Source organism: Erpetoichthys calabaricus, chromosome 3 (genome assembly GCF_900747795.2).
Source record: "Erpetoichthys calabaricus chromosome 3, fErpCal1.3, whole genome shotgun sequence".
Taxonomy (NCBI): Eukaryota; Metazoa; Chordata; class Cladistia; order Polypteriformes; family Polypteridae; genus Erpetoichthys; species Erpetoichthys calabaricus.
The window spans coordinates 69,943,274-69,970,905 of NC_041396.2; positions in this window are offsets into that span (position 1 = coordinate 69,943,274).

Sequence of the window (27,632 nt, forward strand, 5' to 3'; positions counted from 1 at the left end):
TATTATAAAATCAGATTTTCATATTTCATTCATATTTCACTATGCTATTAATAACCTCTTATCAAACAAAAAGTAATATGGATGTATCTCTGAATTCCTTCAACACTGACTTTCTTTAAAAGACTCAATGTATTCAAACATCCGTAAGAGTAGTGGAGGAAGGACTGACACACCAACACAAACAATGGTTAATGGCTCTTGGAAGGATCATTTATTAGCTGCTGCAGATGATCCAAAATGCAGTGGCACAAACTTTAAAAATCAATTAAAAAAACATAATTCTGGCCAAGCAGAAGGAAGGTATGCTCCAACATCAAACGCTGGCACTGTATCTGATCATGCTCAGCTCTGACAGGAGTGTCCCCCAAACAGGAAGTAAAGCACATGGCCGTGATATGTCTGGCAATCAGCAGCTACCCTCTAAAACACACGTAGCTCTGATCTCTCTCTCAAAAACATAAAACGTTACTCCTTAACAATCTGTAATAATAATGTATGTTGAACAAAAAAGTTTTGCTAGCTAAGCGGAGACAAGGTACACTCCAACACGTGGCGAGAGGTAGAGTGACTCGAACGGAGGCTAGCGTGTGAGTGAGGAGGGCTCCGCCCGCCTCCCCACGCCTGAGGTCCTGCCCCCCCCCCCTCGGCCGAGAGACTCTCTCTCGGATTCGTGTGAATAAATCGTTACCACAAGCAAACAATGATAATTAGCGCGAGGAGAGAAGTCGCAAAATCAACTGGAATGTTCACGCAAATTGTAGCAAAAAACCTTATCTAAATCCGTTAAGTAGTTGTCTTGTGAAAAGAGGACAGACTTACATACAGACAGACAGATAGATGTTGGACTTTATATATATATACCTCAGCTTGGTATCAAATGTCCACACTCTTTTCATGTGTAGTTCCTGCCTATTGAAATGAGCTGCCACCATTGTTTACAATTCTGACTCCCTCAATGCCTTTAAAAAGCATTTGAAGAATCTTTTGTTTGATTAATTTCACTCTAAATGATATTAGCTGTTAGGTTTTGTAATCTAGGAATTGTAACTAGCTTGTATTTTGCTCTTAGCTTTTCACTTTTGGTGATCAATTTTATAACCTTGTCCTGTAACACTGGCTCTGAAACCATTGCCCAGAGTGATGTTTACTCAATTATGTTGACCTCTTTTGTAAGTCACTTTGGATAAAAGCATTTGCAAAGCAAATACATGTTAATGTAGCTTTTTTTGTGATGGAGACCCAAAGTAACTCCAACTGTTGAACCTTGAGAGATGCCCAGTGAAATACTTGAACCTCCTGATCTGGGAAATTGCCATCTTTGTGGTGCCTCCTCAACATGCCGTCCATTTTCTTAACCTTCTCCAGTCTAACCTACTCTTGTTTTTACTCACCCTCAGCACCCATGGTGATGTCCCCCCTGCAGATTCTCACCTGCCTATTTCCTTACAGGTCAGAATCGCTACAGCAAAGATAAGGCTAATGCTGGGTAAACGTTCTATACATGGAGTATCAACAACTGTTGTAAAATGAAGCTGAATTCACTTTGTAAATGAAACAATTCAGTCAAAAAACAAAAATAAAATTACCAGTAAGCACTGATACATGAATTTGAGAAATTACTTTGTAAGTCTGTTCCATATCTATGAATGCTGCAGTTTTTTATTCCTTCCTACAGATTGGAGTTGGTTTGAATTGTTCATATTGTGTAAATTAAATAGCTGCAAGTGTTCAGTGGCACCAGTTTAGTTGAAAGTATGGCACTTCCCTTTGTGTCCATGTGATGCTGCTCCTATCCTGGGGCTGCTGAAAACTTGAAAGGTGACTGCTCATTAATGATTCGAACTCTAGTCTATGTGTAACTGTATCTCTGAGTCTTTGAAGCACTTAAAATTTCAGAGCTTCCAGGAAGTCTCCAATTACCATAGAAGAGCAACTTAATTCCAATTTTACCAATCAGGGCTGTTGGTAACTCTCCAGTGGCCTGGCATGATCTGTAAAAGAACAGCCTTCTACCAGCTTACCCAGACCTCACACTTTGAAGTCAGGAGATGTATTTGTCTTTTTCCAGACTATATCTTGATTTCTTTTCTTTGCCTCAAAGTAGAAGGTCAGATACCTCTAATCTCCAAAGCATTCTCCCATAGTGCCACTCTCTATCTTACACAGAGAGTTTTGACCCAGAAGTCATTGTCCCCTCACACTTGTATGCAAATCTGCTTTTTTCCTTGCCAGTGTGGTGCTTATTTTGAGTGTTTTCTGTCATAAATGTCCTTGTCCTTTGTTATCTCTGTGATGAGAAGGCCTGGTTTACATCTTGCATGCCAGGCATCCTTTCACAGAACACATATTCAGACTTAAAATTTAGTTGTCTATATATAATTTCTGCAGACATAAATGTTTAATATCGAAGTCTAGGAAAACTTCTGCTTGAGTGTTTTATCTTTAGTTTAGTTAGCACATCAAAATAAAGAACCTGCACAAGTTTAAGAGGAAAAATGACTTTCTATCCAGGTTTCATTTAAATCAAAGCTGGAATATATTTAACGGAAATGTTACTATTTCAAACTAAATACTGTGCAAACAAAAAACAATGACTTTATCAAGAGAAAAAAGCAAATCAGAAAATTAATGGCCACATTGATCAGTGCTATTGAGAACCAAAACTGAGGAGTGACACAATAGTCACACCTATAAGATGACCATAAGGTCTTTGCTTATGCTGTGAGAAACATTGGTTAAAGTTGGTGAGTGAGTAGCTTAGTATAGATTTCATTATTAATAGTTTTTAACTCCTTTAACCACTACACACGATAATAAAGTTGGTAATCTCTTCAGCGGTTATTCTGCTGTAGATATTTGATTTGTACAATGAAATGCCAGGATTGAAATTAAGTGTGCTATATTCATGTATTTGTGAAGCCTTGCTCCCATATTTCAGTAAAGTCACGTTCTTCCTTTTAAGTGTTACAAAATGGATGTTTATTGAACACCTTTGTGTCTTTTCTACTCAATAACAGCCTGCCACTCGTACAAGAGTTCCAAGCGAGCTACAAGCTCAATAATGTGCTTTTTCTCTGTTGTCTTACACGGTTTAACAGAATTTGCCACTGTAAATCAAGGGAAATAGTATATGATTCCTGCACTCTACAGTCTATTTTGGTAATGAGAGCCAAAGGACAAAATGTTGAGGTATAACAAGATTGCTTCTGCCCACCTTTAATTGAATCGAATATGTAGGTATAACTTTTACCTTGACCTATTCATTTTAGATTTTTTGGATTACTCAAAATTATTGTTTCATAAGGAGCTATTTTTTGAGGGACTATGGTCTATGAAACAGAAATTAAAATGGATACCTTTATTTCCCTGTATATATATATAACTATGTACCTACAATGAAAGCAAGGCAGCAATTCATTTAATAACCTATTCAAGGCCAATCATATAGCCATAGGGCCTTAGAAGGTCCCTTACAGCAGGAATAAAGCAAGCTCTGGCCAGAACTAACAGCAAAAAGCATACAGGCGGAACTACTTTTATTAAAATGGTAAGGCTTAGTTCCCTTTTTTGAAAATAAAAGATGCTATATAAATAATAGCAGATTGTTTGTTTAGTCAGGCAAGCAACAAGGGAAAAAAAAACAAAGGTGTAGTGCGTATATTGCAGAAATGGTATATAGTACTGACTCTGCTGAGCAGTGGCAGTATTTGTATAAGAATGGAGTGGATCATCATTTAATTAACAGGTAAAGGTTGATATGGGTAAGACAAAACCAGAATGGCAATTTAAGGAACACGGAGGAGGAATCAGACACCAAAATAAAAAAAATGGGTCCCAAAACCAGAGCCAACCAAAATGCAAGATGAAAGTCATGGTCAGTTAATGAAAGAATTTGATGGCAAAAATCAGACAAACACAAATGAGAACACTAGTCTTTTCTTTGTTGTATCCACAAACTTCAGCAACCAGTAAGTAAACATTTATGCCATTGATCTTGTGATGTCATACATCACATACTTCTGATTTCCAGATGGTGCCAAAACTAGTGTTATCCAATTAGAAGCGTATAGGTTTTTTTAATATATTTTTAAATTTCACCACTGCATTCATACTTGTTATTTATTGGCAGATCATGTCATCCTTGACAGAAATGAGGAAAAAGCTTCAAATTGCTCATTGTCAAGTTGTCTGTTTGTAAAGTATTCATTTTGTTTATTTTTTATCAAATATAATTTTAAAAACATTTGTCTTAGTTTTTGTCATTAAAAGCACATTTTTAAGAAAAAATGTTGTTGACGAGTATTGTTCATCTTAGTTTTTATCAACAAAATTAACACTGCTTATAATTACTCCTTCTGCATGCCAGTGGTAGATCGATATGTTTTTCAGGATAAGTTTATCCCATGTTTCTAATTCTGACTGTGTTCTGAAATGTTACATTTTTTAACTATTTGTAAACTTCTTTCATATATGAAATACTTTTCCATTTATTATTGTATATTATCTCGTTACTGCCAGAAGAGATCCTACAGTATACGTTGGGCCCTTGAGCAGGGCCCTTAACCTGAAAGGTGCTCCAGGGGCACAGTACAATGGCTGACCCTGTGCTATGACCTCCAAAGGTCATACAAAAAGACAGTTTCCTCTTGAGGAATTATACTGTCTGCCAAATACCAAAAAAAAAAAATTAAATGTACACAAGTGTAAATTAAAGAAATGTTTATGCATGTAATACATGATGGCCCACTTCCTCTTTTAAATTGATATAAGAATTTTTAAAGTACCAATTTTAATTACTATAATATTATTTTGCTAATTTATTTTTAAATAAAACTTTATAGCCAAAGGGAGTTTCTAAAACCCTTAGATATACTCAGTGCTGAATTTTCACCTTTTCACTTTTATCATTTTTCTAATTTCCGTTACTCTCCTTTGTGTGATGCACTAAATTGCTGGATTGAACCTTTGTTATATACTTCCACTGCTACCTCTATTATGGTACCTTTTAAGACTAATTGCATATAATGTTCCTTTATCCATCACTATAAAGTTACAAAAATAGGAAAGCCAATGGTAAGCTTCTTTGAAGATATTATGTTACAGCTTCAAGCACAGTTTAAGAAGCCAAGAATATCATCAACAGTAATAGTATTTCCTTAAATTCTTCTTTCAGTTTCACAAGAACAGAATAGATGTTTTTTGTAACAAAAAGGCTTAAAAAAACCATGAAGATTCCACTGATCTTGTGCAGAATAATACATTGAACAACCTCCAATTGGACCTGTAACTGTATTATACTTTATAAAAATATGTGCCTTAAGTGTCCCATAATTTCAGTTACAGGAAATTTTCATTTATGTTTATATATTAACATAGGATTTCCTTTTAAATATGTACGATGAAGTTCTTAAAGGATAAAAAATGACACTACATCACAATCTGTTTCACTAATATGACATAATTTTTTTATCATTAGTAAAGTAGGATGTATTATTCTGCCATTTAAGTTATTCAGCGCACAGGTAAATCATTCTGTGTGCACCAGGTGCTATTTGTGTTAACTAAAGCTAGAAAAGAGCAGTTTTTGCTGACATTATGAGTTATGAATATTGAGACAAACTGATTATATGACTACAATGCTTGCTTTTTCAGAAGTTTCAGTAAATGAATTCTCAAAGCACATACAAAAGTACTCACAAGGAATCAGTGGCCAAAGGCCAAAAGAAGAATTCAAATGATGCTGCAATTAAAGATTGTGAATTTCTAAAAAGATTCTCTTGCACTCGCTTTGTTGTTTGAGTTCCTTGCTTTAGACTAATTATTCTAAACCTCTGCGAATTGGGTTTTTGTTCTGGCCATATCTCTTTGATTGTTTGATTTACTGGTTACAAAATTTGTTCATTTGATTCTGTTTCATTTTTTGGTCTATTTTCTCTCTAACAATTTGACATTAACTCTTACTGGGGTAGACCACTGACAAAACCTTTATGAATATGGGAAGAGACCGTCAATCTCTGAGGCAGCAGTAGTAATAATATTTGAACACTGTACTGTACGAATAAAAAGACACCAAGTTGTGAAAAGGACTAGAGAGCCACTGACTACCCAGTTTAAAGAAGTTGCTGTCACTTTTATAATGGATAAGGAGGCAGGAACTGTGGAGAGTGAGTTGGTCTCTAAATGGCAATCGTTTTCATTTGTTGTGCACTTTTATCTTGGATGAACTGAAAGAGGTGAACTGGGAGGTGAGACTTTGTCGATGCCAATTTCCTCCATAGGAAATAGGCAGATTATATACATGTTTGTGTCAGACTCTCTGTTACATACTAAGGTATCTGCGTATTGAAAAAGTTGCATATAAATATTTAAACCAACAGAAATTACCCTGCATTGGACAACGTAAGGTGAAAAACATGATTGAATGATTGAGTGAATATACATCCTTCTAAAAACCCCCACTATATAAAAAGCTATACAGACTTTTGCCACATTGCAAATCCAATTTGATCCTGAAAATCCCTCCAGAAGGTGGATATTTGCAACATGAACACATAATTACCATTAATTTAAATTAAAAAATGTAAGCATTCCATGGCCCCATTTTTGCTCCAACAACACTAAAACACATGAAAATATACAAAAGTAGTCCAATATCAGCATTACTCATCAAAAGAAATCCTAGTAAGATATTTTCCTTTCATAATTTGCATTTACAAAGGCGGTTTACTTTTTCTCATTACGATCTTTTGTTTTGGTTGTGCTCAATATACACAACACCGAGCACTAAACATGTAAACATCAGCAATATGAAAACTGCCCCAGACTCAGTCATCATAAATATATAAAAATTGAGCGTCACTATTTTCTTCAAGGCAGGAAAGGGTATTAGAAGGCTTTCTTCATAGTTTGGGAACCCCTCTCAGCCTGCAATGCTACAGTGCTACAGTATGTCTTTCATTTCCTAGGAACATCTGAGTACGGGGGGATGGGCTTGGGGGCAGTACGCGGGGGTTTGTCCAAACAAAGATTTTTAGTGAAGCCGTATTTAGTTGTATGAAATTAAATCAAATGTGAAAAATTGGCTGTGCAAAAATGTGGTTCCCCTTGTAATTTTGCTGATTTGAATGCACGTAACTGCTCAATACTGATTACTTGCAACACCAAATTGGTTGGATTAGCTCGTTAAGCCTTGAACTTCATAGACAGTTGTGTCCAATCATGAGAAAAGGTATTTAGGGTGGTCAATTGCAAGTTGTGTTTCCCTTTGACTCACCTCTGAAGAGTGACAGCATGGGATCCTCAAAGCAACTCTCAAAAGATCTGAAAACAAAGATTGTTCAGTATGATGGTTTAGGGGAAGGCTACAAAAAGCTATCTCAGAGGTTTAAACTGTCAGTTTCAACTGTAAGGAATGTAATCAGGAAATGGAAGGCCAAAGGCACAGTTGCAGTTAAACTTAGGTTTAGCAGGCCAAGAAAAATACAGGAGCAGCATATGCACAGGATTGTGAGAATGGTTACAGACAACCGACAGATCACCTCCAAAGACCTGCAAGAACATCGTGCTGCAGATGGTGTATCTGTACATCGTTCCACAATTCAGCGCAATTTGCAGAAAGAACATCTGTATGGCAGGGTGATGAGAAAGAAGCCCTTTCTGCACTCACACCACAAACAGGGTCGCTTGTTGTATGCAAATGCTCATTAAGACAAGCCAGATTCATTTTGGAATGAAGTGCTTTGGACTGATGAGACAAAAATTGAGTTATTTGGTCATAACAAAAAGCGCTTTGCATGGCGGAAGAAGAACACCGCATTCCAAGAAAAACATCTGCTACCTACTGTCAAATTTAGTGGAGGTTCCATCATGCTGTGGGGCTGTGTGGCTAGTTCAGGGACAGGGGCCCTTGTTAAAGTCGAGGGTCGGATGAATTCAACCCAATATCAACAAATTCTTCAGGATAATGTTCAACCATCAGTCACAAAGTTGAAGTTACGCAGGGGTTGGATATTCCAACAAGACACTGACCCAAAACACAATTCGAAATCTATAAAGACATTCATGCGGAGGGAGAAGTACAGTGTTCTGGAATGGCCATCACAGTCCCCTGACTTGAATATCATTGAAAATCTATGGGATGATTTGAAGCAGGCTGTCCATGCTCGACAGCCATCAAATTTAACTGAACTGGAGAGATTTTGTATGGAAGAATGGTCAAAAATACCTCCATCCAGAATCCAGACACTCATCACTCATAGGAGGCATCTAGAGGCTGTTATATTTGCAAAAGGAGGCTCAACTAAGTATTGATGTAATATCTCTGTTGGGGTGCCCAAATTTATGAACCTGTCTAATTTTGTTATGAAGCATACTGCATATTTTCTGTTAATCCGATAAACTTAATGTCACTGCTGAAATACTACTGTTTCCATAAGGCATGTCATATATTAAAAGGAAGTTGCTACTTTGAAAGATCAGCCAATGATAAATAAAAATTCAAAGAATTAAGAGGGGTTCCCAAACTTTTTCATATGACTGTATATGTGAGTTTTGTATACTTGAATTTCAGAAAGCAGTTGAATGTTATTTATTGAAGCGTGTGCTCTGTTCCAGCTAGTGGATATACATACCAACAGAGAGAGCAAATACCTCATTTTTTGTAATTATTTGTTTCAGTGTCATATTTGTTACATAGCCCATTCCTAATTCTGAACAAGTGAAACCTTTGATATCTGTTTGATTAATCTATGGCACAAGTAAAAATCTAGAAAAGATAAAAGTAATGCTTCTTTGAAAGCAGGGTCAACAAATGCTATTATTCCTGCAATAATAATCTTCAGTTTTAAAAGACAAACAACAGAACATATTACACATTCTGTACTGGAAGTGTCTATTGTTTAAGTGTGTAATAAATAATGTAAAAATCTTTTAAGAGTAAGGAAATCTTTAAAATGGTAATGTTAAGTGTTGCATGTCGAGAGTCTTGCACCTTACTTTCTAAATCTTGTTCTTTCCATTGTGCCTTAGAAATAAAAGTCCACCAAAGACAATTAAAAAATTAAAGATAGGGAGACTATTCCAAACTGTGATAAATGAATCAAAGTCTAGATTTGAATAAGAATATTATTTTGGCTTGCAAGTTAAAATGGGAGAAAAGTTACACACTGTGTGATGGTACATAAAGTAACTAAAGAATAACAAGAATAGATTTCTCATTTGATGAATTTACAAAAACATCTGACAAGCACTCATTCTTTACACACCTGGATGAAATTTAAAATCATGCATTAATGTTTTTGTGCATTAAATGAGCTGTCCTGGGGTAAGATGTCCTAGTTTTGCTCAGTATTCAGAAGCAACAACACGCAGGAAGGAATAAATTCAAAACAACATAATTTCTTGAAAGCATTTTTTACACCTGTACATTTTGCTGTCTACACAAAGTTTTACAAATTGCACATGAGACTCCCTTTTGTAAACAGAGATGTAATGCCCCCCAAAGTTTATGGTAAGTGGACAGAAATATCCTGGAGATAAGAATTAATTAACTTAAAATTAATCCTTCTAATTCATACTGTTAAGCTTTTCATAATTTGTTTTTGCAGTAAAAAACAATGACAGGGCAGGAAATTAAACCAGGTTTCCTAGACCTGGGTGGCAGCAGGAATAAGCAGACTTCAAGAGTAAACAATTTTGTTCTTTATAATTTTTTTTTACCAAGCCAGCAAATATAATTAAGGTACAAGTTTACAAATTCACACTACATTAATATTATTTGTCTGTGATAATAAATAATAGTTGTATTTCTACTGAACAAAAAAAATGTCATTCTCTACACCTTCTGTATGTACAATTTTAGCAATAAAATCCTAGAGACCAACATTCTATTATGTGGAAGTAGTTTCACTTTGAAAAAAAATCTTCCTCAATTGTGCAGTAACAAACACAGAAATCATGAGTGATACATTAAAAACTGCCTTAATGTTAGTTATATATGAGTTGCTAGCTCAAAAAGAGCTTCACCCTAAAAAGGCCCTAGTAAAGCCTATCCACAAAGGGAGCCTTACCTTAAACTTCAGAAGCAGGCTTGACACCTACATGGGCCAGAATGGGGGTTAAGGCTTATATGTCTTGAAATGTAATGTCAGAAAAAAGGACAGGAACCCCAAGGCTAAGAACAAAACAAACAGATCTAAACAGCAGTAGTAGAACTAAAGCTGCAGTACTAGTACTGATTTTTATCCCAGTATATTTTGGTCTGGGACTTTGCACACAAAGGAAAAAGGAGAATAGCAAACATGAACTAATGAAAATACATAATAAATATTGAAAGAAAAAATCAAAAATATACTTATTAAAGAATAATAAAATAGAAAAAAATAAGAGCAATACATTTTTGGAAACATAAGGTACAAATGAATACACAAAGAACACTACAATAAACAAGTAAAGCGAAAAGACAGAAGATCAAGGGATGAAACCCTGGCTATAGCACAATATCATCAAGAATAAAACTGTAAATATTCATACGTAGCTGCAAAAAAAATTAACTTATAGCAATGACAGTGTCTGTGGGATGGGGATGAGTACAATGATCCCTCCTCCATCGCGGGGGTTGTGTTCCAGAACCCCCCCGCGAAAAGTGAAAATCCACAAAGTAAAAACCATATGTTTATATGGTTATTTTTATATTGTCACGCTTGGGTCACAGATTTGCACAGAAACACAGGAGGTTGTAGAGAGAAAGGAACTTCATTCAAACACTGCAAACAAACATTTGTCTCTTTTTCAAAAGTTTAAACATGCTCCATGACAAGACAGAGATGACAGTTCCGTCTCACAATTAAAAGAATACAAACATATCTTCCTCTTCAAAGGACTGCGCGTCAGGAGTAGAGAATGTCAGAGAGAGAGAGAGAAGTAAACAATCAAAAATCAATAGGTGCTGTTTGGGCTTTTAAGTATGAATGTCAGAGAGAGAGAGAGAGAGAGAGAGAGAGAGAGAGAGAGAAAAGTAAACAATCAAAAATCAATAGGTGTTGTTTGGGCTTTTAAGTATGAATGTTAGAGAGAGAGAGAGAGAGAGAGAGAGAGAGAGAGAGAAAAGCAAACAATCAAAATCCGATTGGTGCTGTTCGAGCTTTTAAGTATGCAAAGCACCGTGCGGGAAGCATATCACTTGACAACGCAGCCTCAAGTAATCCCAGCAAGGAAGGGAGCAATGTGAAGGTAGTCTTTCAGCATTTTTTAGACAAGCATCTGTATCCTCTAGGGGTGCGATCAGCCCCCCTGCTCACATCCCCTCCGTCAGGAGCAGAAAATGTAAGAGCAAGAGAGAGAGCGAGAGAAAAGCAAACAATCAAAAATCAATAGGTGCTGTTTGAGCTTTTAAGTATGTGAAGCACCGTGCAGGAAGCATATTGCGCAACAAAGCAGCCACAAGTAAGCCCAGCAAGGAAGGGAGCAATGTGAAGGTAGTCTTTCAGCATTTTTTGATGAGCGCCCATATCCTCTAAGGGTGCGAACAGCCCCCCTGCTCACAATATATTTGAGGAGTTTTATTTAATACGTAATATGTGCTCTGATTGGGTAGCTTCTCAGCCATCTGCCAATAGCGTCCCTTGTATGAAATCAACTGGGCAAACCAACTGAGGAAGCATGTACCAGAAATTAAAAGACCCATTGTCCACTGAAACCCACGAACCAGCGAAAAATCTGCGATATATATTTAAATATGCTTACATATAAAATCCGCGATAGACTGAAGTTGCGAAAGTCGAAGCGCGATATAGCGAGGGATTACTGTATATCATAAATGAATGCAAATTATTTAGTAAAGACAGGCAAAATAGCAAAGGTTAAGTAGATGTTTTTTACTGTATGTAAAAGAGAATTTGAGTGCACGTCTACTTCAAATGCATGGTGCATCAGATCTCAGTGAAGATATCTGGATTCAACCAAAACATATCAGGGATAGAGGACTGTTAATAGGAGTGTATTATGGATCACATATCAGTGCAAACAATAGTTGTGATATGTGTTTTAGTAAAATTAAAAAAGCAAGTTTAGAGGGGGATTTTTAAGTCATGGGAAACTTCATGGCTAACTATATGTGTCATTCAAAACAATACACCACAATGCACAGCAGAACGAAATTGTGTCACCTGGCCCAACTATATGAATGACAGCCCACAAATATAAACAAGAATAATCATGAAAATAGACAAGAGAATCACCAACATGAATACATACTTGCGATATCCCTACCCTACAATACAACATAATACCCCATATAAATTTAACTTAACAGCCAAAAACAGAAATAAATAGTGCACAGATAAATTATATATGCACTCTATTAATGGATCAACACTATATTAACAATCCATTCATTATTTAAGAGTCTAATGACTTGCCATACAAAACATTTATGAAATCTGGCAGTTGTGCACCGTATACTTCAGTACTGCTTGCCTGAGGGAAGAAGGGCAAATAGACACACACACATGTAGACTACTGCAGCTATTTGGCTCCATGCGTTCGACAAGTTCCTTTGTCTGTTATGATGTCTTTATGTCATTTTGACAATTGTATCACTATATGGCATAACAAAAGCAAGTCAAATTTAGATAAGCATTGCACTCTATGGATGTAATACATCTAAAATGCTATGGCTGTATCCTGGCATAGCGTGTTTGCATTTCCACTTAGACAGTAATTCTAATTTCCTTTAGTTATTCCTTTACTATGTACTCTATACTATGTACCTATACTACGTAATCTGAAGGTGGATGCTGTGCAGCCTTGTGCTTCTTCTGGTGTTTGTTGATTCAGATATGTTGAATACTGAAATCTGCATCTCCTGTGGCTCTTTGTTTTCAGCAACTCTAACTGTAGTCTTTTTGACATGGTGTAACACAACTTCATATTTTCATAAATTTGACTGCCAAGTCTTTTAACCTTACATCAACTCCTAGACTATTGTCATAACTGCGAACAACAGAGAGCACATACAGCACCTACTGCAGTGTATCATTCAGTTTTACCACTAGCCCATTGATATCTTTCAATGCCAATGTATAACCTGATTTTACAAAAAGATTTTTCACTTGCAACAGAATATATTTTGTTTTAAACATGTGCAATATACTGTCTGCACACACAACATACATTTATATCTTTAATAGGGGTCTTATTTCTTTTCACCAAGAATAAGGAAGGAGGAAATATAGGAGGCACTGAAAAGAATGGCAACAGAACAGGATGTAATACTAGCAGGAAGGAGTCTAGAGGGGAACAGTCTAGGAGAAGAGGGAGTAGATGTGTTGTGGGATCTAATGTGGAAGATCTGTAAACAGGTTAGTATACCAGAGGAGTGTGTGAACAATGACATTGTACCCATTTATGAGGAGAAGGGTGATATTAAAGATTGTGGGAATTATATATGGAGAAAGATCACAGTTACACAGGACTGAATCAGGAATATTCTTTAAATAATTACTTATGGGTGTGTTGAGTCATGGGATAAAAGACCAAGAGAACGTTGAGATGGATGCATAGAGTCGCAAAGAAGGACAGAGTAAGAAATGAGACAATCAGTGGTACAACAAAAGTAGGAAAGATATCTAAGAAAGTACAGGAGAGTGATGGAAATGGATGTTCAGGGGAAGAGAAAGTCAGGGAGGCCTAAGTGGAGGGGGATGAAAAAGGAAGATTTGAAGGAAAGGGGCTTGACTGAGGTAGAGGTGCAGGACCACGTAGAAACGGAAGAAGATAAACAGAAAGAAGAAGTAGGCAGTAGACAGAATATTAAGATCAGCAGATTGCTCTCTGTCTGATCAGGTTAATGAGAGCACCATTGCTCTTTGCAATTCAAAATCACCAGTCCTACTTTGAGTGCCACCTTCATGAGTAGTTAGATTGGTGCAGAATATGACACTCTGTATGCTGTTTAACTGTTCCCATCCATTTTTAAACAAAATTCACTCATGGTTGTCTTCAGATATTTATATTATACATTTGGCCTTGTGAGACTAGGTCCAGACTGACTCCACAGCAGAACTGTTGATAGATAGGGGAAGATGGATGGTGTGGTTCTTCCTGAAGTCAACAGTGATTTCCTTTGTTTTATCAAAATTCAGTGTCAGGTTACCATTTTTACAATTACCCAGATACTAAGTGGAATAACCTTAGAAACCGAGGAACACAAGAACAGGATTTAATAGACATAACCAGTGACTGTTTTTCAACACAGCATTTTCAAACACCAACAAGAAGAGAAGCCTGTCTAGATTGAGAATTTTGTAATAATCAGGATAGAACTCATAGTATTTAGGAGAGTCAGGCAGTCAGACATTGTCCAACCCATATTCAAAAACAAAAACTGTTAAGTTTAACTTTGATAGGGCAAATTTTGTGCACATGGCAGAAAATCTAACAAGGATAAGCTTTTAAATGTGAAGTCAGCCGAGGAGCAGTAAAAAAAGGATTAAAATCATTCTTTGTACATTGTAAGTTTCTGTCTTTTGCTGGCTCTGCAATAATTAAAAGAATAAGCAAGTTAGAAAATAGATGAATAGACAGAATGTGAACGTGGTGACATTGTAATGGCATGAGCTTCCTCAGCATTCTTACATTGAAAATTACTCATCTGACTATAGACAATTGATTATGCATCCATAGTATTATACAGTAGGTTTATTGATATTATTGTCACAGGTACAGAACATGATTAGTGAATAAAACAACCTTCCCTTGAAACTACTGTCTTCTTTATCTGATAAATCTTAAAACACAGTTTACAACACTGTCTACCAAAAGGAGACATATTAAGCTTCTTTCAAATCGAATGCAGCTTTCAGGAAAATAAATATTACAAAGAATCAACATTATGCTCCTCTATAAAAGCAACAGGAACTTTGCACTTTGTTTTAGTTTTCATACATAAAGCATAACATGTAGTAAATACTTTAAAGTGAACCTTTACCTGAAGTACTGTTTCTTTCAACGTTTACATTCTAAAGTTTAAAACGTTCATTCACTGAGGTGTGATTAAAGCTATTTAAAATGGAGCCTAAATGAGGAAGATGTTGAGAGTTATTTTTATGGTATTTTGTTTGCTACTCCCTGACTGAATATATTATCAAAAGACTTGCAAAAACCATATAAAATTTCCTACCCCACAATCCAGGGCTGCAGGGGCCAAAACCTGTCAGCATTTTGGCACAAGGCAGGAAACAGCCCTAGAGAGTGTGCCAGTCAATGCACAGAAACACATAGGGGCAATTTGGAACTGACAAAATATACTGACAAAAAGGGAATAATAGTTTATATTATCATGCAGAATTGAATGTCAATAATTAATATATCACAAACCATTGAACAATGGCATAGTAGTGCATGGCAAGAACTACTGCCTCACTATTACTTATAAGCAATGGAAAATGCTCTGTTTTTGCAGTCATTTATTAGTTGACAGTGGGATGTTTTATGCCTCAGAATAACCCCCTTCTTTATTTTCTTTCTATTGAATGTCCTGCATAGATTTTGTATTGTTAGTACACATGAATGTTGCGTTATGTATAAGTCACCAGATAGAAATAATTAGTCGTTTGCACCAAGAACTTGGCATGTTTCAATTTGTTGCTGGTCTTTTTTCCTCCTTTACAACTGCTGAGACTAACTACAAATATGAATATCCCCATCATAGAGAATCTTAATTAGACTGTCTGTCATATCATGTGATTAGCCTAATTTGCATCAGAAGCCTGAAGACAGTTCTGAGAGTGGATGTCCAGTGAACCAGCAACTTTAGTTTGTTTACATGCATAAATACGACCATCACTGACTGAATTTCCAAAGTGCCAGTTATCATGTCGCTTCTTGCTCTTTTGCCACTGGTTCTGGAATTTGATCCTAGGAACTGCAATAGTGGCAGGTCTCCACTCTAACATATTTCTTAATTAAAGCCAATGTGTTACTGGTACTTGTTTAATTACATGGTTTGTCTGATGTTTTTGCACAATTTTCCTATATTGTGTCTTTACTATGAAATCTAAAAAACACTATCATAACTAATAGTGTACAATTTCACAACTTCATTCATCACAACACAAATAATTTTAAATGTGAAGCAGCTAAGTAAAGATCAGTTAATCCAAGTGTATGATTTACATACACCATATGTATTTTAAATGTACGTTGTGGTGGATGGCTGGGACCCTTGCCCGGCCGGGAAGCCTCCACAACAATACCTACCCCGGGAGGTGAGAGGGCAGCCTCCCTGGATTGCATCGGGGCACCTGGACAGTCCCGGAGCCATGGAGTGCAGCACTTCTGCCACACCCGGAGGATCTGGGAACATGTGGAGTACTTCCGGGGACCCTTAAAGCATTTCCGCCACACTCGGGAGTGCTGCTGGAACAGGATCCAGGAACATGTGGAGTACTTCCGGGCACCCTTACAGCATTTCCGCCACCTCACTCCAGGAGCCAGAGTCGGGAGGTGGAGGACAGAGCTTGTGTGGAGGAGTGTAGGCAGTAAAGAAGAGAGAGAGAAAGAAGAAAGAAAAGAAGAAAAAGAAACAGAGTGGAAGTGATAATTGAAGGCATTGTGTGCTAAAAGAAAATAAAAGGGTGTATTCTGCACTTGTGTCTCTGTGCCTGTGTGTGTTGTAAGAATGGCGCTATATTGCGCCCGACCCAACACAGATTGACACGGGAGGCACGTATATAATAAAACAAATATTTATTTTTCTTCACCTGTGGGGCACATCTTTTCCGTGAACCCCACAGGCAATACACAGTCCCAATCACAACACACAAGTAAAGCAAAACACTCTTCTCTCCTACCACCACTCCTCCCAGGCAACCTTGTCCTCCTCCACCCGACTCTGGCCGCTGAGTGGTGGTCGCTGGCTCCTTTTATAGTCCACCCAGAAGTGCTCCAGGTGCTTGATCGCTGACGGGTGTGACGAATATGCTGCCCACACAGGCCCAGGAGTCCCAAATACAGCACCCCCTGGTAGTGCCTGTGGGACCCAACAGGGCTGCACCCAAATCCAATTCCCATAGAGCCATGCGAGAAACCGAGGCACCGCTCCAACCCAGGGGGGCGGCCATCTAGCGTCCAGGGTTTGGTATTGCATTGTCCAAGGTTGCTCCCCCTGAATATAGTGTGCAGGGGCGTCCCAGCTGGGCATGGACCTCGGCTGCCTGCCACAGTGTCTAGGGCTGATTTTTCCACAACGACTATGAAATGAATGGTAGTAAGTAATGAATCATGCCCTGTTGTCCCTTTAAAAGTTGCTTGCAATCTTGTATTCCTGTAATTCATTCAGCCATTTTAATGAACTTACTTATTCCAATTCAGAGTCGCAGAAATAGCCAAAGTCTATCTTGCCTGTATTAGGTGTAAGTCAAGAACCCAAAAGTGGATAGTGTTCCACACACTTATGCACACACATAGATACTTTATTAAGAGACTTCCCAAAAACATTTGAAGTACACTATTTTTAAATAAATTTAATAAAGGCTTGTTTTTACCCATAGTTGTCAAAAGAAATGTGTTTACTGAGTGGTGATAATATTTCTCTGTTTTCTACATTACACTTTTCTGCCAGTCATCTCTCTTAATATATCACTTAAATTCCTAAACTAATTTAATATCAATATAGAAATATCTACAATTATTATTGCCCTTACAAATTCTGAGCAGTTTATCTCCCTCTCTCTATGTATGGTATAAAAAAGCTGAAAGAAACCTGTCAAATTCACACACAGATAGACACAATTACAATCACATACATTTAGACAGCAAATATTTTTTCTTCTTTTTTATCTGTAGCAGAACATATTGTTCACATTCCAGTATTATGTCAATTGGCAAAAAATATATATCTATGTTTTGTTGTCACCACAAATCCTTCGTGTCATAATGTTATTTCTTTTTGATAAAGTGACATTAAGCGTAGAGCCATCACAGAGTCAGTAATCCATTATTGAAAGACCAGGCCAATTTAAATAAGTCTCAAGTGACCTTCCAACCTTGACCTTGAAGGTGGAACAATGAAGAGGTCCTCATTTTATGCATTTATTTGCCAGTTGTAGGCACACAGGCAGCTCTATTGTGATGGGATTCATCAGTCACACACTGTGCATGAATTTATTCAGCATTTTAGAAGGTCTGTGCTAAAATTCCAGTGGTTCTGTAGATATAGAGAAAAATATAAATATGCTCAAGCAGTAACAGTGCAGATATCAAAAGGATGTTATTTTGTATTTCAGTGTTGACACAGAACTAGCACCAGGCGAAATGCATGCCAGAAACAATATATTATGTTTGAATTAAACTACTGTGTTTCCATCCATCCATCTTCTAAACCAGGGGAAGGGTCATGGGGAAGCTGGACACTATCCCAACAAACAATTGGGTGCAGGGCAGGGACAATCCCTGGACAGGGCACCAGCCCGTGAAAATACTGTATATGTGAGGTTTAATTGTTGTCCTCTATGTGCTTTCATTGTCTCAAAAATTAAAGGTCAGATCTTAGTGTTTAGCAATTATTTTATCAGTTTTCAGCATTAAACTTTAGGTTAAAACTGCCTACCATTACAGATGTACATAGGATATTGTAATTAACTCTCATAGATCTATTTATCACTTCTAACTGAGCTTCTTCAGTGATTCTTACGCGCCCTGTGTGACATTTTAACTATCCATATGTAAATATAGGAAAGGTCAAGAGTGTACATTTTCAACATTAAATACATGTTCAATGAATTTCATTATAAGAGCTCAATAGCAGATTCACATTGCCTAGAAAAACACATAAAGGACACTTCCTCCATTCTATGACATGCAAATATTTGACCTAGGCACCTTAATTAAAGGTAAGCTTGCATACTAACACACAGTGAAATCCGTCTCTATTAAACATTTATCTTCCCTGTGATTTAATTTATCGTGTGCGTGGTGGATAACATTTTATTTTTTTTTCCTAAGACCAGTAAGATTATTATTTTTTAATTTCTTCATTTTTAAGATAATCACAAATTATAAAATAAAGGCATTGAGGCATGATCTAGGGCAAAAACGAATAATAGATTCATGTAAAGCACATCACTTCATTCACTTTTAAATGGCAAAATTATTTTTTAAGAGTTTAATTAAAATTACGGAGTGCAAGTAACAAGAAGCAACAAAAATCTGGTGTTTCCATAGGCACCAATGTTGTCTTAATTTTTCATTTACATGTGAGATGCAATAAGTGTTCTTTTCCATAATGAGAAAAAGTATAATATGTTTCTGCCTCTCCTAATTATATGAATATATAAGTTAGATATTCATAACTCTAGATGGTAAGCCTAGATTAAATATAAAGTATAATCGAAAACAGCAATTCTTAAAGACAGTGGTTCTCTAGCAGACCTGCTTAGTGTGAAACAAAAAATCACATTCATTTTCTGTGCACTATGATTAAAATAACAGATAAAAAAATAAAGTCCTTATGCTTTACAGGATTTCTGAAGTAAATAAATTTGACAACACAAAATGGGCAAAAAAATATATACTGTATGTGTGTTTGATTTTTTGAGGCACATTTTACAAAATGCTATACCTTGCACACTTACAAACATCAGTGTACTCAAAAATAACTAAATGTCTGTAACAATATGTGGATATTTTCACAATATGCCTGAGAAAAATTAAACTCTGTCCAGTTTTCATTTTTTTTTAAATCTGATAACTGGATGGGACATAAAAATTACTATTAACGTTATTTATGTGTATAAAGGTTCATCCGAACGTAGATCACTTTAAATAACGCTGCAGTGAAAGCCAATTATGGTGATACTGTCTGTAAAGGTCGGCTCCTTCAAAAGACAAAAAACATTTTAAAAAAAACCTACTTCAAGATGGAAGAGGAAATGTAGATCACACAGGAGGGCAAACACAATTAAAAACATACATTAGCTGATTAACATTGCCTAGATATAGGGTTTTATAATCTTCCACCTGACTTCTTAATGTCTCAAACACACTGTAGCTAAGAGACATGAATGCCATCTTAATGGGTCATAAATCTCAGAAAATTTGTGCTTACAAGATTTGTGAATGGTATATCCACCATAAATGAGCATGTCGATAGACTAGTTAACGCCAGCCAACGGCCTATTAATACGCACTTCCTTACTTTTTTGAATCCATGCATTACTGCCACAAACCAGAAGGTGGAACAGCACTTCTCATTTCAGCTCTTTCTCATTGAGATATTTTATGTTGCTTAAAATAGTAACTATCTTAGGAATATTGATATTTGTAGATTTAAATGAAACATTTTCAGCACGCAAAATTTCATTTTTGTATTGCGCACCGGGAGTAAAGGAGTGTGAATTTGTGATACCTGAATTAATCCTATATTTTATTTTATATTAGATTGATTTTCATATTTAATTTGGATTGGATTAATTTATTTCTGACATTTTGATAAGACAACCTGTTTTGATATCTGCTACCATACTCCACACTCAGTGAAAGAATAGAATGCCATTATACAGGCTGTCTTGATGAGTTTGCTGTGGATTCTGAAAGGTGGGACTTAGTCACTTTGCATGTTGAGGATACTGTCTGTCATTTTCTTTCTCCTTGTCAAAGCATAGAAGGGTGTGAGAGAATGATACATATGCCCAAGGTGAAAAAAAATTCTTATTTACCTACAGGGTTACTGTATGTGTAAAAACCAAGATTTCTCACTATTTCCGTTATTCCAAAGGACTGTCTTTATTTCATGCCAACCTTCAAGTTCTATTCAGACAAAATGAAAAAACTACCATTGGACCTAAAATAATGGAATGAAATAATTGTATATGTATGTTGTTGATAAAAAGAAATCTGGAAATGCAAACAATGTTTTTTTTCATGATGGTGTTTACTTTGACATGATGGTACTTCCATGCTGGACACTCCTCCACTTCTCAAGGAATATTTACAGATTACTACAAAACCAAAACTTAACATCTTCCATTTTCCATCAATTGATACATAAATGATTTAGTAGAAAGGTGGCAACTTCTTTAACCCCTTGTTATACTGTAGCCAGCAAGTTCAAGTCAAAGAGGATGAGCACCACACTCTTTCGTTGTAGGAAGACCTAGTTTGCCTTAACATTTTCTCTCTGAGGCATTTTATCTGATTATAAGTACTTTGCAATCTGCGACAGCATGATTGATGCTCCACTTTCATGAGGAGAATTTTAACAGCACCTCTTCAGTGCTCAGCGCACACCCAATTATGCGTCTGAGCCAGTAACCTTGAATTTATGTTGCCAAGGCAACAAAACTGGTCATGCATTATGGATTATCATTGAAATTCTACACCCCTACCTAGCATAATGAGAGCCCGGGACTTAATCAAATCAGCCATTCTGTGTGACACAAAGTGAAGAACTAGCCCTCATTGTTCAGCGTCTCGAAAAGGCAGCAGGCCTGACGGAGCGGCAGCTGCACTGCTGCGGCCTGATAGATTGCCCCCATATACATCAGTGAATGTATAGACAGATGGTCCTCAATGCCTGGAATTTCGAGCTCAGGAAGCAGCTGTTCAGGGTAACCTCTGCCGTCTCACCTTGTTGTCATGGAGCAATGAGCAGAGACGGAGAATGTGGATGGATACATTCAGGCACTGACTGAATTTACACTGCCTGGCACTTCTTCTTTTATTTGTTGCCTGCAGGGTTTAGTGTTAAAATCTTTCTTAAAGGAAGGGCCTGAAATAAGTCCCCTGCTCCCTGTTTCCAACTTCCACCCCAGCGAAGCACAAACAGAGCCTTCTGACAGATGACATAATTGTAGTAAATCACTGTCCTGGATTAATGTGATCTATTTTTCATCTCCTCCAGACCTGAAAGGGAGGGCGAGAGAGAGAGCTGTTTTCTCCTGAATTCTGTGTCTATGCCCAACATCAAATATTGATTGCTGTGGTGGTATATTTTTCTACAATGAAAAGCATTTTTTTAAGATGAGGAACATGTTCACTAGCTTCCATAGTCAATAGTAACAGTGTAACATTTTAAGGTCACCAAAAGAATTGCAGTATTTTCTGATATTGCAGTCACTTTTCTTGTTTGCTTCAAAACAAATTTCAAGTATATTATACATTTTTCAAAAAATAACTTTTTGACTTTACAGACAGCTATTTCTAATATGTGTTATATAATTTGCTTGAACGTTTAAGGTATGTTAATTGTATTCAGATGATTGTGCTAGCCTTTTGCTGTAGGAACTCTCTACAATATGCTGTAATGTTAAAATATTACATGACTGAGATCAAAATATTAACTGCTGTTGTACTGGATTTTATCTTTGTTTAATGGACATTCAAGCTCTTTATTAAAGCATGATGTATGCCTTTTCCTTTGTTAAAGATACTATAGAACCACAGCTTATTTTTGCAAAGTCGCATGTTTTCCCTCGTTTTATTTGTATAACGTAAAAGGCAAGGTATTATTGATAGTTATTTCTATCTATTTATAATAGGAATCTGCTATAAGATATAAGAAAGTGATTAAAGCTGTACCTAATGGGAGAACTTTGTTGTTGTTTCCGTGACCTGTAAGTTACCTGCTAGTACAGGTGAAGTTGGAATGGGGTTTCAAAAGGGGGAAATATAACATGTTTAGAATGAACGTTTGAGCTGTTCATATAGATGGGAACACACCCCCTTCGAAGAAATAACATGCACACCCTTTATGCAACATGAGTTTTTGGAAAGTCTGTTATATACCTGATTATGTGTCACAGATTTCTTGGTAGTACATTTACTATAACCAATCCAAGAACTTGCAACCAGTCATATACTTATGTGTAAGCAGTATAGATAATTTGATCAAAGTTATATAATTTTGGATAAACGCAATGATAAAAAATCATGGTGGTGTAGCACTTATCTGAAATGTCAATTGCCAAACATTAGACAGTCTGATCATAAATTGTATGGCCTGAATAGTACAGTACAGCTCAGTCTTAAGAAACGTTTTAATGGAGATGTCTGAAAATTGTGCCATTTCCCAGTCATCTAACTTCAGAAAAGGAGAAATGTTGATAACTGATGTGGGTGATTTTTAAGCTGGATATTATATTTGCATAATCATTTTTGTGGAACCAACATGCATCACTGTGTGATGGTAAAAGTTCATTTCACTGTACATGTTACTAAACAACTAGAAGTGGGAAAATTGTTTTGTTTTTGTTTTGGCATGTTTTGCATTTTTCTATTTGTTTTCCTAAATATTCACATTTTGCAAAAGATAACCCTTGATAGACAACAACATAAGAAAACTGACATGAGAGTAGGTTTTAGTATCGGCCTTGTTGTGTGTCACAACAAAGTCCCCAGATGTTTAAAGCAGGTTTTAGAGGAAGTTAGATTCTGATCACCTACGGGTCGGTATTATTTTATTTACATACTGTTTAATCAAGCAGTTTTAAGCACAGCCTCAAAGTGATCAGCTGGTCTGACTGGTGTCTGTTTGGATTTTTCATGGTTTCTCAGTCTTTGTGGATTTCACTTCAAACATCCTAAAGATGTGCTTTATACATTAATTGGTGGCTCTAGTGAGTGAGCGTGGGTGTGAGAGTGAAATGTATTGACACTGCATTCTGAATTGATTTTTGCCATGTGTTCAATACGCAATATGCCTTGGCTTTATAAGACAAAAATAAAAACAGGATGTACAGCATGGAAAATCTCAAATTATATTATAAATTGGCAGTTTTTTTATGTTTGTTAATTAGAACCTGTAAATAGGCAGCCGCAATTACTTAAAATCATAAAGGGTGACTTCATCATAATATGAATACACTGAACAAGCAAAAGAATGGACAAATCCAGCGGTTTTGTCAGTAAAATACTGCATATAACACCAATTCATAAAATACATACTTTACTATATAATATTATTATCTGTGTAACGTCATTCTCACATTATGTCAGTCAACTGTAATCCCCCTTACAGCGGTAAAGTCACAGAGGAGCCAGAACATACAGTATAGTAAGAATCATAGCTGCCATCCATGGCAGGTTTTTCGTCTTACACTCATACTTACTGGCTGAAACTCCAGCATCCTACAACTATGAATTTGGTGGATAAATGTATACACTGCAGAACAGCTTTTTGTTAACCTTTTTAGCTCTTGTAGCCCATTTCTGGTGACAGCCAGTGAAACCCCCTGCAGAGGGGCATCTGCAGCAATGCACAATTACAATCAGTACTGCTCCTCAAAGGATGCATGTTTCCGGACAGGCAGGGGAGATTTCCTCTTGACAATTTTCAGTACAGTGTGGGTTATATATATTTTTACACTTGGATATGTGGTGGTGCTCATCAGCACCTCTAAATTAAATAAACTCCTAGAGTGAGAGTAGCATCACAGCATTTTAAGCATATTTTTGAACCATGGAACCCACCAATTTAAATAATGCTTTCCTGCCTTTCCCATTTCACAGTATTGTGTCGCACATGTTGTTTGTCATTCATTAGTGAGTATAACCTTCAAGGATTAATCATAATTGAAGACCCACTTGAATTTTAATAATATTAATATTATTAATATTGGTGTTAGACAGTATAAAAAAATCAGAAATACAGACTACACTTTGAGGACCACAGAGCAAGAAACTACATGTGCTTCTGTCCTGAACCTTTTCCTAGTAATACATTAAATACTAATATGTGAATTTAACAGTAGAGAGAAAATGTGAACGGCAATGTTTATTATATAGTTCCTTACTATGCCATGTCCTTTTCTGCAGAGATTCATACTGTTGACCCAATAACACGGCCTTACCTTACATCTCTACAAATCCCAGCAGTGTAAGAATTAATAAAAAGTAAATACACCACTACAGCATGAAAACTTGTGCATGATTTTGACACTATCAGAAAAGATAGGGAACGAAAAATATAGAATAAAAAGTACAGTACACTCAAAATACAAAAACTGTATTGTGTGTTGAGTTTGAACAATCTCCCCGTATTTGTGTGGGTTTTTCACTGGGTACTTTATTCTTCATTTCATATCAGAAATATGCATGTTCAGTTAATTAATAAATCTAAACCAGCCTTGTGAGAGTGTGCTTATAATAGTAATCGTTGTAATATTATTGTCATGTGTACAAAGTACAGTGAAATTCTTACTTGCATGTCTCGTGGCGTGCAAGTTGATAGACCCCTGTCATAGGCTGGAATCCCATCCAAGACTTCCTTGTCCCTGAAGATGCTGGTATTGTCGCTGGCTCCTTGAGACCCTGAATTATATTAAGTGGGTCTGAGAATGACTGGTATAAACAACATGATTTAAACACAGCTGAAATAGCACTGACCTTATGAATGACACTTTTTGGTGATGCTTTTATAATTTGAGTGTAACAAAACTCTTTTCATAGATTAAATCAATTTTAATTTTTTTTTGTAGTAGTTAATTCTTCACAAACTAAAGGGAAAAAAAACAGTTTTATATCAGACAAAAAAAAAATCACAACATTGAAAAAAAAATAACAAGCTGCTCTCATTGTAGAATAGCGAGAAAATATCCTGCTAAATTCCATCTTTGTTTTTATACAGATAGAAAAACTGTGCCTTTAAAGCCTTGTAGATAATGCATCAGGGACATGGAAAAGTACCATTAAAAAAAAAAGAACTAACAAAAGAGATTTTTCTGAGGGGAAAAATAAGCTACTGGCATCCAAAGTAAAAAAGCAGACAAAGGCTGGCACTCTAATCACTAAGTAACAAGACATATTAAAGTTACTGCTTGGAAACAGATTATGTCAACTGAAGGAAAAGTGGAATGCACAAGCATATTTTCAAATGACCAGCTGTGCCTTATTTTAGAACAACATATACACAGGCTTTAAATCATTCACTGTATTCTGAAGTTGGCCTCCACCACTATTCAGTGAGCAAGGCAACCTCTTCTATGGCAGCAGCACTCACAAATTAGCCAATTGTTCATGTCTTCATTCTTCATTCGTCAGTTTAAAAAGGGCATTAGGTTTTTGTAGTTAATAGATGACAGAGTTAAAAATCTTTAAATGATATATTTCAGTAAAACAATCTGCACCTCAAATGTCCAAGCTCATTTCACTCTTCAAAAAAATCAGCTTTGCACTTTTTTTGTGCGGACTTTAACATGTCAGATTTGTTCAGGAGTATAGAGTACATAAATGAAGGAATATTACTAACTCACAGTTTAGTTTAGAGAATTTTGGTTTCTACTATTTATGCAGAGCTCTGAGCTTATGTATGGAGAAAAAATTTGACTAATTATGATAGCCACTAAACTGAAGAGCCTGTCAATTAGGTTGATCATTTGATCAGTGATGCATCATATATAAAATATCAGCAGATACCCATTTCTTTCATACTTTAGTATCAAACCTACAGCAATTTAAATAAATTATTCTTTTTTGGGAGGGTTTCTTTTCAATTACATCAATAACCTCTACAATACAACTTTTTGCGTCCAAAGTTACCCTTGAGATTCTAAAAATGCCCCAAGGAATATTTCCTGAGTTTGTTTTAAGTCATGACGACAGAATGATTGTAGTAAAAAAAATCAAATGCAGAATGGCTGAGGTCTAGTTGTTCAGAAATTAAGCAGTTGGCTGCTTTCCAGGGTACTCTAACAGTTACTGGAAGAGTTTCCCAGTTGACAGCTGAAGCTTTGCATTCAATGAGTGCTTCATTTGACCACACTCCATGTTACCCAAATGCCTTGTTACAGGGCTTCACAGAACACAATGTGCATCTGTTGACCCAGGTGACAGTGGCTGTACTGCACTGCTTTGTAAATGTATCAAACTGCTCAATGTACATGCATTTTGTGCCAGGCCTTTGTGCCCGCAGCTAAATGGCCACATGCTACATGAACCTGATGTCTCAAAAACAAAAAAGAAAAAAGGGAAAAAAGAAGCAAGAATTAAAGAAAGATCTCTGAGTAGATTTTTTTTTTCACTTAGACACGCTAATTAAAATGTATTTGTTTCTAGTTCCAAGTTCTTGCAAGTAATATTCCTTCATGGTGAAGTTATGTTTTTGTCAGGCCTTTTTTTCCCTTAAATATCACACTCATGTAACAAGAGCTAAATATGTAAAATGTAAGCATTTAGATATGCAATTCTATGGCAGTAGATTGCATTATTTCACAAAAACAATTTCATAAATTAAATTATCATTTGGGTATCATGAAGTCTGTTGCAGTGAAGTATTTCTCAGTTCTCTCACAAATTATGGCCTATATGCAGTTTGTATGTTTCCCCTACATGGGGTTTTTCTCAGGAGTTCAAAGATGGGCATGTGAGGTTGGCAACTCATAACTGGGCATTTGGTAATACGACTGTATGCATCTTGAAGTGAAATGATGTTTCATTTAGTTTGCCCCAGCTTTGTACTCCTTACTGGGGTCATACACTTCATGATAGGGTCACAAACGTTTTGTGTCAAAATTATAATGTGTGCCATTTTGTTTTTTATACTAGCTGTGCTGTCTAAGATGGGTTGCAAGCTAAGTAATAATGCAGACATCACTGTTTGAAGTGCACCATCTACTGGAATGCATTTTGTAATGCATGTA